At 50.6% G+C, this 15,010-nt stretch overlaps 11 non-coding genes across 11 annotated transcripts; all 11 read right to left on the bottom strand.

Moving 5' to 3' along the window:
* Window positions 1-5,322: 5,322 nt before the first annotated feature.
* Window positions 5,323-5,486, bottom strand: LOC137067036 (U1 spliceosomal RNA). The gene has a single exon (XR_010902863.1). It is a non-coding gene; the product is annotated as a U1 spliceosomal RNA (small nuclear RNA).
* Window positions 5,487-5,950: 464 nt separating this feature from the next.
* Window positions 5,951-6,140, bottom strand: LOC137066866 (U2 spliceosomal RNA). Its single transcript, XR_010902747.1, has one exon. It is a non-coding gene; the product is annotated as a U2 spliceosomal RNA (small nuclear RNA).
* A 1,034-nt stretch (window positions 6,141-7,174) lies between these two features.
* LOC137067035 (U1 spliceosomal RNA) lies at window positions 7,175-7,338 on the bottom strand. The gene has a single exon (XR_010902862.1). It is a non-coding gene; the product is annotated as a U1 spliceosomal RNA (small nuclear RNA).
* Window positions 7,339-7,807: 469 nt separating this feature from the next.
* Window positions 7,808-7,998, bottom strand: LOC137066576 (U2 spliceosomal RNA). The gene has a single exon (XR_010902484.1). It is a non-coding gene; the product is annotated as a U2 spliceosomal RNA (small nuclear RNA).
* A 1,033-nt stretch (window positions 7,999-9,031) lies between these two features.
* On the bottom strand, window positions 9,032-9,195 carry LOC137067033 (U1 spliceosomal RNA). The gene has a single exon (XR_010902861.1). It is a non-coding gene; the product is annotated as a U1 spliceosomal RNA (small nuclear RNA).
* A 464-nt stretch (window positions 9,196-9,659) lies between these two features.
* LOC137066816 (U2 spliceosomal RNA) lies at window positions 9,660-9,850 on the bottom strand. The gene has a single exon (XR_010902701.1). It is a non-coding gene; the product is annotated as a U2 spliceosomal RNA (small nuclear RNA).
* A 1,033-nt stretch (window positions 9,851-10,883) lies between these two features.
* LOC137067032 (U1 spliceosomal RNA) lies at window positions 10,884-11,047 on the bottom strand. Its single transcript, XR_010902860.1, has one exon. It is a non-coding gene; the product is annotated as a U1 spliceosomal RNA (small nuclear RNA).
* A 468-nt stretch (window positions 11,048-11,515) lies between these two features.
* On the bottom strand, window positions 11,516-11,706 carry LOC137066575 (U2 spliceosomal RNA). The gene has a single exon (XR_010902483.1). It is a non-coding gene; the product is annotated as a U2 spliceosomal RNA (small nuclear RNA).
* A 1,033-nt stretch (window positions 11,707-12,739) lies between these two features.
* On the bottom strand, window positions 12,740-12,903 carry LOC137067031 (U1 spliceosomal RNA). The gene has a single exon (XR_010902859.1). It is a non-coding gene; the product is annotated as a U1 spliceosomal RNA (small nuclear RNA).
* Window positions 12,904-13,371: 468 nt separating this feature from the next.
* Window positions 13,372-13,562, bottom strand: LOC137066574 (U2 spliceosomal RNA). The gene has a single exon (XR_010902482.1). It is a non-coding gene; the product is annotated as a U2 spliceosomal RNA (small nuclear RNA).
* A 1,033-nt stretch (window positions 13,563-14,595) lies between these two features.
* LOC137067351 (U1 spliceosomal RNA) lies at window positions 14,596-14,759 on the bottom strand. The gene has a single exon (XR_010903150.1). It is a non-coding gene; the product is annotated as a U1 spliceosomal RNA (small nuclear RNA).
* Window positions 14,760-15,010: the final 251 nt, after the last annotated feature.

The following is a 15,010-nucleotide window of genomic DNA, read 5'->3' as shown; positions in this document are numbered from 1 at the left end:
TTTGGATGGGGTCGTGGCATATCTTAAATGTAGGGCGGTGAAGCGGCTGCCTAAAAACAGGTGGGGGTCTGGGAGCCCTTTTCCACCATTTTCTGGTCTCCTCTTGACCACGTCCCTCTTCAACCTCTCCCACTTGGACCCCCACAGGAAATAAAACACCGCCCTTTCTAATTTCTTTAGGAATTTCCTAGGTGGGATAAAAACAGAACAAACAAGTGACATTAGAGGTAAAATGATGGCTTTAAAAATTAAAACTTTGCCCTCCAAAGTCATCTGTCGTAGTCCCCAAAACCCCAGTCTTTTCCTAACTTTCCCTAATAAGTCAGTCCAGTTTTCCCGTCCACCCCCTTCCTTGTCAAATTTAACTCCTAAAATCTTAAAATCTGTCTCCTTAAAATCTACATTAAGTCCGCCTGTGTCTCTGTCGTCCCACGGTCCAAAGAGCAGGGCCTCGGACTTGCTTCTGTTGAGTTTTGCGCCCGAGGCCCGACCGTACCAGTCCGTCAAGTCCATAGCTCTTTGTATTGATAAAACGTCCGTGGCTAAAAGAGTTACGTCGTCCATGTAGAGCACACATGTCGCTGTCAGTCCACTGGTCCCTGGAATGTCTATTCCTTTTATCCGTGTATCCCTTCTCAAGATCTGTGCCAGTGGCTCAATACAAGCCACATACAAAAGGGGGGATAAAGGACACCCCTGACGGACACCGCTGCGAATATTTACCGCTTTAGAGAGATGACCATTTACAAGGATTTTGCTGACTAAGCCCTCGTACAGCAGTCCCACCCAAGCTATGAACCTCTTCGGAAAACCCATTTTTTGCAGTACCTGAAACAGGTACTGGTGCGAGACTCGGTCAAAAGCTTTCTCAAAATCTAAATTTAGGACTACTAGCCGGATGTTTCTGTCTCTCGCAAAACAGATGGCATCTCTAATCAGAACCAGGCTGTCTGTTATCCTTCTTCCGGGCACAGCACAAGCTTGATCCGGGTGGATTACGTCCTCTAAAACTGTCGACATACGTGTGGCTAAAATCTTACTAAAAAGTTTACAATCAAAATTTAAAAGAGTGATTGGTCTCCAGTTTTTTAAGTCAGTCCGGTCTCCTGTTTTGTAAAGTAAAGAAACTATCCCTGTTCTAAAACTGTCTGGAAGTTTGTCAACCGTCTCAAAGTCTTTAAAAACAGTCAATAGTTCATGAGCTAAAATATCCCAAAAGGTTAGATAAAATTCCAGGGGGAGTCCATCTACTCCTGGGGACTTCCCCCTTTTAAAACTTTTGAGGGATTTGTGCATTTCTAAAATGGTAAAATCTTGGGTTAAAAGCTCATTTTCACTGTTGACTTTACTGACTATGAATTCTAAAACTTCCTTTACAGTATCACTGTTTACATATTTTGTACTATATAATTCTCTGTAAAAATCTTCAACCCCTTTTAAAATTTCCTTTGTCGTTTTTGCTTCCCTCCCTTCTACTTTTACATTGACTATATTCCTTCTTTGTGTCATTATCTTTTTAAAAAAGTACCTAGTACATTTTTCACCTTCTTCTATTTCTCTTTCTTTACTTCTTAAAATGACCCCTTTGCTCTGAAGACTGGATAAAACTGACATTTCTCTTTTAACCTCTTGTATTTCATCATTAAAATCAAAACCATTGTTAAAAAGGGTAAAATATCTCTGTAGTCTTTTTTGCAGCCCCATCATGTGTCTCCTTTCCTTATCTTTCTTTTCTTTTCCTACTTTCCTAAAAAACTGTCTCGTCCTGTCTTTTACCATCTCCCACCAATGTGCATGTGTCTCATAAAAGTCTCGGAGGGTCTGCCATTGGCTGAACTGCTCCCTATATTCCTTTACTACGTCCTCATCTTCTAAGAGGGAGCAGTTCAGCTTCCACAGCCCTCCCCCTACCGTCACACCCGTGGGTAGTGAAAGGGTGCAGGATAGCATTAGGTGGTCAGAAAAGAAGAGGGGAGTCAATGTAGCATCGGTTGGCGGGCAGTCTCTTGTAAAAATATAGTCGATTCGAGAGGCTTTGGCGCCATCACTACTGAACCAAGTGTAGCCCTCCTCTCTTTGATGCATGTTTTTAAAACAGTCGACTAAATTAAAATCTCTAACTAAACCCTGTAATAAAACCGATGTCTTATCAATTTTAAAATCTTCTCCAACCCTCTTTCTGTCTTTTTTTGATAACACACAATTAAAATCCCCTGCCACCACTACCGGAACTCTTCCTAACATGTGGGGCTGCAAGTCTTCTAAAAGCTCATACCTATCATTTTTTCCGGTAAAACCATACACATTAAGAACATTAAAATCTCTACCTAAAAAATTTAGATTTGCTAAAAGCGCTCGCCCTTCCCTCACCACCGTGCTGCCCTTCACCAAGATATTTGGGTTTTTAATTAAAATGGCAACACCGTCGTTCTTGTTAAGGTTTGAGCCGCTCCATATGGAGGGACCAGGGGGCCATAGCTCCTCCATTTTTGTGTACCTGTTTAAAAAGGGTAGAGCACACTCCTGTAATAAAAACAAATCTGATTTACAAGTATTTAAAAAGGATAAAATGCTCTGTGCTCGTATGGTGGCTCTCACGCTTCTCACATTTATGGTTGAAATGGTGAGGGCCATGAGCAGTGTTATTAAAAAGGTATGAGACATTTAAAACAATGATAAAAAGACTACAATAAAACCATTAAAAACCTATTATGTTATATCTTGTTTCACCTGCTTTTCCTTTCTCCCTTGAGGACTAGGGTCGGGAAAGCAAGTGCTCACCACCTCAGGAGCTACAGAGGAATCCTCTTGCATCTCCTTTGGTGATGATGTTCTTAGCTTTATGTGCAAAAAAGATACCTCATTTGGGGATTCTAGGGGCCATATATGTTCCAGATCTTCCAAAACGGAACTATCTGGACTATGTGCTGCCCTAGCTTTCTTCTCCTCTATATCAGATAGAGGAGATCCCGCAGGTCTTTTTTGCACCTGAGCATTTGGGAGTGAAAAGTTAATTTCACTCCCACTGGATTCCACCGCTAGGTCTGAAACCGTTTCTAGGGAGGAAACTGTTGATTCCTCTCTTTCCTCTTCTTCCATTTCTTTCACATGTTCTATTGTTTCCTCCCTTTCCTCTTCTTCCATTTCTTTGTCAGGTTCTGTTGGAGAACATGACTCCGCCCCTGTGGCCGCCCCACTTGCTTGTTCCTGACCACTCCCTGAGGCTGGCTGGGAAATTGAAATTCCCGCCAAAACCTCAGGGACCACCTCCTCTCTTTGTTCTTTTGATTGTTCTGGTTGTGGGGCGGCCATTTTGTTGCCTTTGAGTTTGTTGGCAAAACTTTTTGGGCAATCTCTGTAGAGATGGTTTGATTCTCCACATAGGTTGCACCGCCTGCCATTGGTACAATCATCAAAAATGTGCCCAATTTCTTTACACTTCCCACACACTAACTCTTGGCATGCATCGGCTAGATGCCCAACTCTTCCACATTTCCTACACAACTTAGGCATCCCTTGGTAGTGTATGTAGCCTCTGTTTTCTCCCAGCACAATCATGGAAGGCAGATGTTTCAGGCCTTGATAGCCCCCAGCCTCTTCCCATTGTTTAATGGGAATCCGCCAGGAGCAATTCCAAATGCCGTCCTCATCTAGCACTTTGATAGGCTGGCTTCTAACAGTGCAAAATCTACCCAACCAGACACAAATATCATCCCCTGTCACTGTTTCGTTAAACATTCTGACAATCACAGTTTTAAGTGTGTTATCTGAAAGTTTTTCCACAGTGAACATGGAGAACTGGGCCTTAACAGAGTCAAACCTTTGCCAAAAGTCATTCAGCAGGGAAGCAGTTTTAAAACTCAAATCAAAACCCTTGTTCAGGGGCAGAGTCATCAAACAGTTTAAATCCTCAGGTCTAAAATTGAGGGTTTTCTGGATCAGCTTCCTGGAGAAGTCTAGACGAGACAACCCCAGGAGCTTACCATCCACCTCTCTAAATAAAAAGCGTACGCTGTGGTGCCTCCGCATGCCAGCACGAGCAGCCGACATGGTGGAGGCACCAACAGCCTAAAAACTGTAAAATAACAATAAATACAATAAATAGATAAAATAATAAAAGTCTTACCTTAAAACTTGTTGAACCGTAAAAAAGCAGGATCACTCTACCTCTCAGAAGTTGTGCGGCTCGGGACACAAAAGGATCTCGAGCCAGGAAACCTCAGAGAGGCGATCGCAGTCTCAACCGTTCGACCAGATACTTGATCTTAGCCAAAAGGCCGAGAAGCGATGACACAATGACGCAGCGGCAGGGGAGCCGGCAAAGGCGACGCCCATCTGGGAAGCGGTGAGGGGGGGGAGGGTTGGCAAAGGCCGTACGTCGTAGAGACCTGAAACTTTGAGGGATGGTACTAGCCACTCGCTCTACAACATCACCAAGGCTGGCCCCCCGATGGGCCCGGCGGTGGCGCTACAGCCACCGAAAGTACGAAATGGCTCGTAGCTCCCAAACCGCACGCCGCAGAACCAAGTGTCTTATATCATCGGAATCCTTGGCTCGAGCCGAGCGAGACGCATGCCTCGGATTCGAAGGTTGCGCTGGCGAAATTTTCGGGTATTTGGGATTTTGTGAAAAACCTACTTTTGCACACTAGTCCTAGGTCTTTTGCCCGATCTGGCCCAAACCAGTGCAGAAAGATTCTCTGGAGTCTGACTGTCCGTCCAGATCGGAAAAAAAGTGGGAATTTCGATTCAGCTTGGCGGCGGCAGGCCGAAACCTACGGGCTGGGCGAGGCGGGGTCTGCTAGAACGGCTATAGCTCTTGGACGGAACGAGACAATTTCACCCAAGCCGGTACACCCGTGCACGGGCTCAGTCTGGGGTCAGGCGAGAAAGGACGCGGTGAATGGCCACCTAGTGGCGCTTTAAAATGAAAAAGCAACAACATGAGAGCGGCTATAGGCGAACGTATGTCGCGTGCTTTTTCACAGCACGCGCACGAGACAGTCGTACCATACGACAGAAAACCTCCATCCGAACAACTTTGCCTTTGGGACCACTGCTGTCAATCAACTCGTCCGTTGAATATCAAAGTTTGTGGGAAAAACCACATTCGGCAAACCGGTCGCAGGTTTCGACAACCTCGATGAAAACAGACGCAGTTCAGTTCTCTGAACTCTCCGGGTCACTGGCTGACACAGCAGAAAGAGACAGAAACATAACAAAACTGGTGCAACTTCACCCTTTGGGGCAGTGGGCGGCGCCACAAGCGTCAAGAACCGCACGCTTTTTCCCTCCACGCTATCTGCTTTTAACCAGTGTGTACAGGGGAGAGCGCGAACGCAGTCCCCCACTACCATAAATTATGCAGTCGAGATTCCCACATTTGGGGAATTCGCAGGGGTCAGCACAACCGGAGTGCAATGGCCGAGCCTCGCCCTGGGTGAACCACCTTCCTGATCATGGTGTCTCCCCTGCCAGGTAAGTATGAGTTGCCTGGCCTCCAGGCAGAGGCGCCCTATCCCCCTTCGCCATCCTCAAACACGGTGACCTTCCCCTCCCCCAAGAAAAGGAAGGACGGGGCACCTTCCATTGCTTGACTGCTGCGTGCGTGCGTGACCTTGATTTGAATCAGGTGTCCCTAATCCATCCAACACAAACCCCCGATTCGACTCATCAGCTCGTTGGTAAAGACTCTCAAATAAGAGGGACATCAAAAAACGTGCTGTGACGGTGATGAGTCAGCCGGCCGGCAACCGACGCTTTTGTTCTTCTTTTTTCCCTATGCTCATATGACCGCAGCTTGCTGCTTCCTCTGTGGCACGGTCATCGTCAACGGTCACCTCATCGTCATTCTGTATGCGCTTCCTGCGTATTTCTGTATTCTCTGACAAAAGTCCAGTGGTGTTGTTGGTTCTTCTATTAGTCACAACAATTCGCAGTCCCCAAAAAGGGGAAGCACACCGTTCCTGGAGGCACTGCAATACCAGGTCGATGCGTGGAGTGGACGAAGCAAGCCCCGGTTCCGGCTCTATGTGCCAAAAACAATTTAATATGCAGTCCCCGGATAGGGGACGTATCAGATATTAAACTGATAAGAACAGATACTACACTTGATCTTAGCCAAAAGGCCGAGAAGCGATGACACAATGACGCAGCGGCAGGGGAGCCGGCAAAGGCGACGCCCATCTGGGAAGCGGTGAGGGGGGGGGAGGGTTGGCAAAGGCCGTACGTCGTAGAGACCTGAAACTTTGAGGGATGGTACTAGCCACTCGCTCTACAACATCACCAAGGCTGGCCCCCCGATGGGCCCGGCGGTGGCGCTACAGCCACCGAAAGTACGAAATGGCTCGTAGCTCCCAAACCGCACGCCGCAGAACCAAGTGTCTTATATCATCGGAATCCTTGGCTCGAGCCGAGCGAGACGCATGCCTCGGATTCGAAGGTTGCGCTGGCGAAATTTTCGGGTATTTGGGATTTTGTGAAAAACCTACTTTTGCACACTAGTCCTAGGTCTTTTGCCCGATCTGGCCCAAACCAGTGCAGAAAGATTCTCTGGAGTCTGACTGTCCGTCCAGATCGGAAAAAAAGTGGGAATTTCGATTCAGCTTGGCGGCGGCAGGCCGAAACCTACGGGCTGGGCGAGGCGGGGTCTGCTAGAACGGCTATAGCTCTTGGACGGAACGAGACAATTTCACCCAAGCCGGTACACCCGTGCACGGGCTCAGTCTGGGGTCAGGCGAGAAAGGACGCGGTGAATGGCCACCTAGTGGCGCTTTAAAATGAAAAAGCAACAACATGAGAGCGGCTATAGGCGAACGTATGTCGCGTGCTTTTTCACAGCACGCGCACGAGACAGTCGTACCATACGACAGAAAACCTCCATCCGAACAACTTTGCCTTTGGGACCACTGCTGTCAATCAACTCGTCCGTTGAATATCAAAGTTTGTGGGAAAAACCACATTCGGCAAACCGGTCGCAGGTTTCGACAACCTCGATGAAAACAGACGCAGTTCAGTTCTCTGAACTCTCCGGGTCACTGGCTGACACAGCAGAAAGAGACAGAAACATAACAAAACTGGTGCAACTTCACCCTTTGGGGCAGTGGGCGGCGCCACAAGCGTCAAGAACCGCATGCTTTTTCCCTCCACGCTATCTGCTTTTAACCAGTGTGTACAGGGGAGAGCGCGAACGCAGTCCCCCACTACCATAAATTATGCAGTCGAGATTCCCACATTTGGGGAATTCGCAGGGGTCAGCACAACCGGAGTGCAATGGCCGAGCCTCGCCCTGGGTGAACCACCTTCCTGATCATGGTGTCTCCCCTGCCAGGTAAGTATGAGTTGCCTGGCCTCCAGGCAGAGGCGCCCTATCCCCCTTCGCCATCCTCAAACACGGTGACCTTCCCCTCCCCCAAGAAAAGGAAGGACGGGGCACCTTCCATTGCTTGACTGCTGCGTGCGTGCGTGCCTGACCTTGATTTGAATCAGGTGTCCCTAATCCATCCAACACAAACCCCTGATTCGACTCATCAGCTCGTTGGTAAAGACTCTCAAATAAGACGGGACATCAAAAAACGTGCTGTGACGGTGATGAGTCAGCCGGCCGGCAACCGACGCTTTTGTTCTTCTTTTTTCCCTATGCTCATATGACCGCAGCTTGCTGCTTTCTCTGTGGCACGGTCATCGTCAACGGTCACCTCATCGTCATTCTGTATGCGCTTCCTGCGTATTTCTGTATTCTCTGACAAAAGTCCAGTGGTGTTGTTGGTTCTTCTATTAGTCACAACAATTCGCAGTCCCCAAAAAGGGGAAGCACACCGTTCCTGGAGGCACTGCAATACCAGGTCGATGCGTGGAGTGGACGGAGCAAGCCCCGGTTCCGGCTCCATGTGCCAAAAATCAATTTAATATGCAGTCCCCGGATAGGGGACGTATCAGATATTAAACTGATAAGAACAGATACTACACTTGATCTTAGCCAAAAGGCCGAGAAGCGATGACACAATGACGCAGCGGCAGGGGAGCCGGCAAAGGCGACGCCCATCTGGGAAGCGGTGAGGGGGGGGAGGGTTGGCAAAGGCCGTACGTCGTAGAGACCTGAAACTTTGAGGGATGGCACTAGCCACTCGCTCTACAACATCACCAAGGCTGGCCCCCCGATGGGCCCGGCGGTGGCGCTACAGCCACCGAAAGTACGAAATGGCTCGTAGCTCCCAAACCGCACGCCGCAGAACCAAGTGTCTTATATCATCGGAATCCTTGGCTCGAGCCGAGCGAGACGCATGCCTCGGATTCGAAGGTTGCGCTGGCGAAATTTTCGGGTATTTGGGATTTTGTGAAAAACCTACTTTTGCACACTAGTCCTAGGTCTTTTGCCCGATCTGGCCCAAACCAGTGCAGAAAGATTCTCTGGAGTCTGACTGTCCGTCCAGATCGGAAAAAAAGTGGGAATTTCGATTCAGCTTGGCGGCGGCAGGCCGAAACCTACGGGCTGGGCGAGGCGGGGTCTGCTAGAACGGCTATAGCTCTTGGACGGAACGAGACAATTTCACCCAAGCCGGTACACCCGTGCACGGGCTCAGTCTGGGGTCAGGCGAGAAAGGACGCGGTGAATGGCCACCTAGTGGCGCTTTAAAATGAAAAAGCAACAACATGAGAGCGGCTATAGGCGAACGTATGTCGCGTGCTTTTTCACAGCACGCGCACGAGACAGTCGTACCATACGACAGAAAACCTCCATCCGAACAACTTTGCCTTTGGGACCACTGCTGTCAATCAACTCGTCCGTTGAATATCAAAGTTTGTGGGAAAAACCACATTCGGCAAACCGGTCGCAGGTTTCGACAACCTCGATGAAAACAGACGCAGTTCAGTTCTCTGAACTCTCCGGGTCACTGGCTGACACAGCAGAAAGAGACAGAAACATAACAAAACTGGTGCAACTTCACCCTTTGGGGCAGTGGGCGGCGCCACAAGCGTCAAGAACCGCACGCTTTTTCCCTCCACGCTATCTGCTTTTAACCAGTGTGTACAGGGGAGAGCGCGAACGCAGTCCCCCACTACCATAAATTATGCAGTCGAGATTCCCACATTTGGGGAATTCGCAGGGGTCAGCACAACCGGAGTGCAATGGCCGAGCCTCGCCCTGGGTGAACCACCTTCCTGATCATGGTGTCTCCCCTGCCAGGTAAGTATGAGTTGCCTGGCCTCCAGGCAGAGGCGCCCTATCCCCCTTCGCCATCCTCAAACACGGTGACCTTCCCCTCCCCCAAGAAAAGGAAGGACGGGGCACCTTCCATTGCTTGACTGCTGCGTGCGTGCGTGACCTTGATTTGAATCAGGTGTCCCTAATCCATCCAACACAAACCCCCGATTCGACTCATCAGCTCGTTGGTAAAGACTCTCAAATAAGAGGGACATCAAAAAACGTGCTGTGACGGTGATGAGTCAGCCGGCCGGCAACCGACGCTTTTGTTCTTCTTTTTTCCCTATGCTCATATGACCGCAGCTTGCTGCTTCCTCTGTGGCACGGTCATCGTCAACGGTCACCTCATCGTCATTCTGTATGCGCTTCCTGCGTATTTCTGTATTCTCTGACAAAAGTCCAGTGGTGTTGTTGGTTCTTCTATTAGTCACAACAATTCGCAGTCCCCAAAAAGGGGAAGCACACCGTTCCTGGAGGCACTGCAATACCAGGTCGATGCGTGGAGTGGACGGAGCAAGCCCCGGTTCCGGCTCCATGTGCCAAAAAACAATTTAATATGCAGTCCCCGGATAGGGGACGTATCAGATATTAAACTGATAAGAACAGATACTACACTTGATCTTAGCCAAAAGGCCGAGAAGCGATGACACAATGACGCAGCGGCAGGGGAGCCGGCAAAGGCGACGCCCATCTGGGAAGCGGTGAGGGGGGGGGAGGGTTGGCAAAGGCCGTACGTCGTAGAGACCTGAAACTTTGAGGGATGGTACTAGCCACTCGCTCTACAACATCACCAAGGCTGGCCCCCCGATGGGCCCGGCGGTGGCGCTACAGCCACCGAAAGTACGAAATGGCTCGTAGCTCCCAAACCGCACGCCGCAGAACCAAGTGTCTTATATCATCGGAATCCTTGGCTCGAGCCGAGCGAGACGCATGCCTCGGATTCGAAGGTTGCGCTGGCGAAATTTTCGGGTATTTGGGATTTTGTGAAAAACCTACTTTTGCACACTAGTCCTAGGTCTTTTGCCCGATCTGGCCCAAACCAGTGCAGAAAGATTCTCTGGAGTCTGACTGTCCGTCCAGATCGGAAAAAAAGTGGGAATTTCGATTCAGCTTGGCGGCGGCAGGCCGAAACCTACGGGCTGGGCGAGGCGGGGTCTGCTAGAACGGCTATAGCTCTTGGACGGAACGAGACAATTTCACCCAAGCCGGTACACCCGTGCACGGGCTCAGTCTGGGGTCAGGCGAGAAAGGACGCGGTGAATGGCCACCTAGTGGCGCTTTAAAATGAAAAAGCAACAACATGAGAGCGGCTATAGGCGAACGTATGTCGCGTGCTTTTTCACAGCACGCGCACGAGACAGTCGTACCATACGACAGAAAACCTCCATCCGAACAACTTTGCCTTTGGGACCACTGCTGTCAATCAACTCGTCCGTTGAATATCAAAGTTTTCGGAAAAACCACATTCGGCAAACCGGTCGCAGGTTTCGACAACCTCGATGAAAACAGACGCAGTTCAGTTCTCTGAACTCTCCGGGTCACTGGCTGACACAGCAGAAAGAGACAGAAACATAACAAAACTGGTGCAACTTCACCCTTTGGGGCAGTGGGCGGCGCCACAAGCGTCAAGAACCGCACGCTTTTTCCCTCCACGCTATCTGCTTTTAACCAGTGTGTACAGGGGAGAGCGCGAACGCAGTCCCCCACTACCATAAATTATGCAGTCGAGATTCCCACATTTGGGGAATTCGCAGGGGTCAGCACAACCGGAGTGCAATGGCCGAGCCTCGCCCTGGGTGAACCACCTTCCTGATCATGGTGTCTCCCCTGCCAGGTAAGTATGAGTAGCCTGGCCTCCAGGCAGAGGCGCCCTATCCCCCTTCGCCATCCTCAAACACGGTGACCTTCCCCTCCCCCAAGAAAAGGAAGGACGGGGCACCTTCCATTGCTTGACTGCTGCGTGCGTGCGTGCCTGACCTTGATTTGAATCAGGTGTCCCTAATCCATCCAACACAAACCCCTGATTCGACTCATCAGCTCGTTGGTAAAGACTCTCAAATAAGAGGGACATCAAAAAACGTGCTGTGACGGTGATGAGTCAGCCGGCCGGCAACCGACGCTTTTGTTCTTCTTTTTTCCCTATGCTCATATGACCGCAGCTTGCTGCTTTCTCTGTGGCACGGTCATCGTCAACGGTCACCTCATCGTCATTCTGTATGCGCTTCCTGCGTATTTCTGTATTCTCTGACAAAATTCCAGTGGTGTTGTTGGTTCTTCTATTAGTCACAACAATTCGCAGTCCCCAAAAAGGGGAAGCACACCGTTCCTGGAGGCACTGCAATACCAGGTCGATGCGTGGAGTGGACGGAGCAAGCCCCGGTTCCGGCTCCATGTGCCAAAAATCAATTTAATATGCAGTCCCCGGATAGGGGACGTATCAGATATTAAACTGATAAGAACAGATACTACACTTGATCTTAGCCAAAAGGCCGAGAAGCGATGACACAATGACGCAGCGGCAGGGGAGCCGGCAAAGGCGACGCCCATCTGGGAAGCGGGGAGGGGGGGGAGGGTTGGCAAAGGCCGTACGTCGTAGAGACCTGAAACTTTGAGGGATGGTACTAGCCACTCGCTCTACAACATCACCAAGGCTGGCCCCCCGATGGGCCCGGCGGTGGCGCTACAGCCACAGAAAGTACGAAATGGCTCGTAGCTCCCAAACCGCACGCCGCAGAACCAAGTGTCTTATATCATCGGAATCCTTGGCTCGAGCCGAGCGAGACGCATGCCTCGGATTCGAAGGTTGCGCTGGCGAAATTTTCGGGTATTTGGGATTTTGTGAAAAACCTACTTTTGCACACTAGTCCTAGGTCTTTTGCCCGATCTGGCCCAAACCAGTGCAGAAAGATTCTCTGGAGTCTGACTGTCCGTCCAGATTGGAAAAAAAGTGGGAATTTCGATTCAGCTTGGCGGCGGCAGGCCGAAACCTACGGGCTGGGCGAGGCGGGGTCTGCTAGAACGGCTATAGCTCTTGGACGGAACGAGACAATTTCACCCAAGCCGGTACACCCGTGCACGGGCTCAGTCTGGGGTCAGGCGAGAAAGGACGCGGTGAATGGCCACCTAGTGGCGCTTTAAAATGAAAAAGCAACAACATGAGAGCGGCTATAGGCGAACGTATGTCGCGTGCTTTTTCACAGCACGCGCACGAGACAGTCGTACCATACGACAGAAAACCTCCATCCGAACAACTTTGCCTTTGGGACCACTGCTGTCAATCAACTCGTCCGTTGAATATCAAAGTTTGTGGGAAAAACCACATTCGGCAAACCGGTCGCAGGTTTCGACAACCTCGATGAAAACAGACGCAGTTCAGTTCTCTGAACTCTCCGGGTCACTGGCTGACACAGCAGAAAGAGACAGAAACATAACAAAACTGGTGCAACTTCACCCTTTGGGGCAGTGGGCGGCGCCACAAGCGTCAAGAACCGCACGCTTTTTCCCTCCACGCTATCTGCTTTTAACCAGTGTGTACAGGGGAGAGCGCGAACGCAGTCCCCCACTACCATAAATTATGCAGTCGAGATTCCCACATTTGGGGAATTCGCAGGGGTCAGCACAACCGGAGTGCAATGGCCGAGCCTCGCCCTGGGTGAACCACCTTCCTGATCATGGTGTCTCCCCTGCCAGGTAAGTATGAGTTGCCTGGCCTCCAGGCAGAGGCGCCCTATCCCCCTTCGCCATCCTCAAACACGGTGACCTTCCCCTCCCCCAAGAAAAGGAAGGACGGGGCACCTTCCATTGCTTGACTGCTGCGTGCGTGCGTGCCTGACCTTGATTTGAATCAGGTGTCCCTAATCCATCCAACACAAACCCCTGATTCGACTCATCAGCTCGTTGGTAAAGACTCTCAAATAAGAGGGACATCAAAAAACGTGCTGTGACGGTGATGAGTCAGCCGGCCGGCAACCGACGCTTTTGTTCTTCTTTTTTCCCTATGCTCATATGACCGCAGCTTGCTGCTTTCTCTGTGGCACGGTCATCGTCAACGGTCACCTCATCGTCATTCTGTATGCGCTTCCTGCGTATTTCTGTATTCTCTGACAAAAGTCCAGTGGTGTTGTTGGTTCTTCTATTAGTCACAACAATTCGCAGTCCCCGAAAAGGGGAAGCACACCGTTCCTGGAGGCACTGCAATACCAGGTCGATGCGTGGAGTGGACGGAGCAAGCCCCGGTTCCGGCTCCATGTGCCAAAAATCAATTTAATATGCAGTCCCCGGATAGGGGACGTATCAGATATTAAACTGATAAGAACAGATACTACACTTGATCTTAGCCAAAAGGCCGAGAAGCGATGACACAATGACGCAGCGGCAGGGGAGCCGGCAAAGGCGACGCCCATCTGGGAAGCGGTGAGGGGGGGGAGGGTTGGCAAAGGCCGTACGTCGTAGAGACCTGAAACTTTGAGGGATGGTACTAGCCACTCGCTCTACAACATCACCAAGGCTGGCCCCCCGATGGGCCCGGCGGTGGCGCTACAGCCACCGAAAGTACGAAATGGCTCGTAGCTCCCAAACCGCACGCCGCAGAACCAAGTGTCTTATATCATCGGAATCCTTGGCTCGAGCCGAGCGAGACGCATGCCTCGGATTCGAAGGTTGCGCTGGCGAAATTTTCGGGTATTTGGGATTTTGTGAAAAACCTACTTTTGCACACTAGTCCTAGGTCTTTTGCCCGATCTGGCCCAAACCAGTGCAGAAAGATTCTCTGGAGTCTGACTGTCCGTCCAGATCGGAAAAAAAGTGGGAATTTCGATTCAGCTTGGCGGCGGCAGGCCGAAACCTACGGGCTGGGCGAGGCGGGGTCTGCTAGAACGGCTATAGCTCTTGGACGGAACGAGACAATTTCACCCAAGCCGGTACACCCGTGCACGGGCTCAGTCTGGGGTCAGGCGAGAAAGGACGCGGTGAATGGCCACCTAGTGGCGCTTTAAAATGAAAAAGCAACAACATGAGAGCGGCTATAGGCGAACGTATGTCGCGTGCTTTTTCACAGCACGCGCACGAGACAGTCGTACCATACGACAGAAAACCTCCATCCGAACAACTTTGCCTTTGGGACCACTGCTGTCAATCAACTCGTCCGTTGAATATCAAAGTTTGTGGGAAAAACCACATTCGGCAAACCGGTCGCAGGTTTCGACAACCTCGATGAAAACAGACGCAGTTCAGTTCTCTGAACTCTCCGGGTCACTGGCTGACACAGCAGAAAGAGACAGAAACATAACAAAACTGGTGCAACTTCACCCTTTGGGGCAGTGGGCGGCGCCACAAGCGTCAAGAACCGCACGCTTTTTCCCTCCACGCTATCTGCTTTTAACCAGTGTGTACAGGGGAGAGCGCGAACGCAGTCCCCCACTACCATATATTATGCAGTCGAGATTCCCACATTTGGGGAATTCGCAGGGGTCAGCACAACCGGAGTGCAATGGCCGAGCCTCGCCCTGGGTGAACCACCTTCCTGATCATGGTGTCTCCCCTGCCAGGTAAGTATGAGTTGCCTGGCCTCCAGGCAGAGGCGCCCTATCCCCCTTCGCCATCCTCAAACACGGTGACCTTCCCCTCCCCCAAGAAAAGGAAGGACGGGGCACCTTCCATTGCTTGACTGCTGCGTGCGTGCGTGCCTGACCTTGATTTGAATCAGGTGTCCCTAATCCATCCAACACAAACCCCTGATTCGACTCATCAGCTCGTTGGTAAAGACTCTCAAATAAGACGGGACATCAAAAAACGTGCTGTGACGGT

This window comes from Pseudorasbora parva, unplaced genomic scaffold (genome assembly GCF_024679245.1).
Source record: "Pseudorasbora parva isolate DD20220531a unplaced genomic scaffold, ASM2467924v1 scaffold_33, whole genome shotgun sequence".
Lineage (NCBI taxonomy): Eukaryota > Metazoa > Chordata > Actinopteri > Cypriniformes > Gobionidae > Pseudorasbora > Pseudorasbora parva.
The sequence above is the reverse complement of the archived record's forward strand: the minus strand, read 5'-3'. Positions and strand labels throughout refer to the sequence as shown.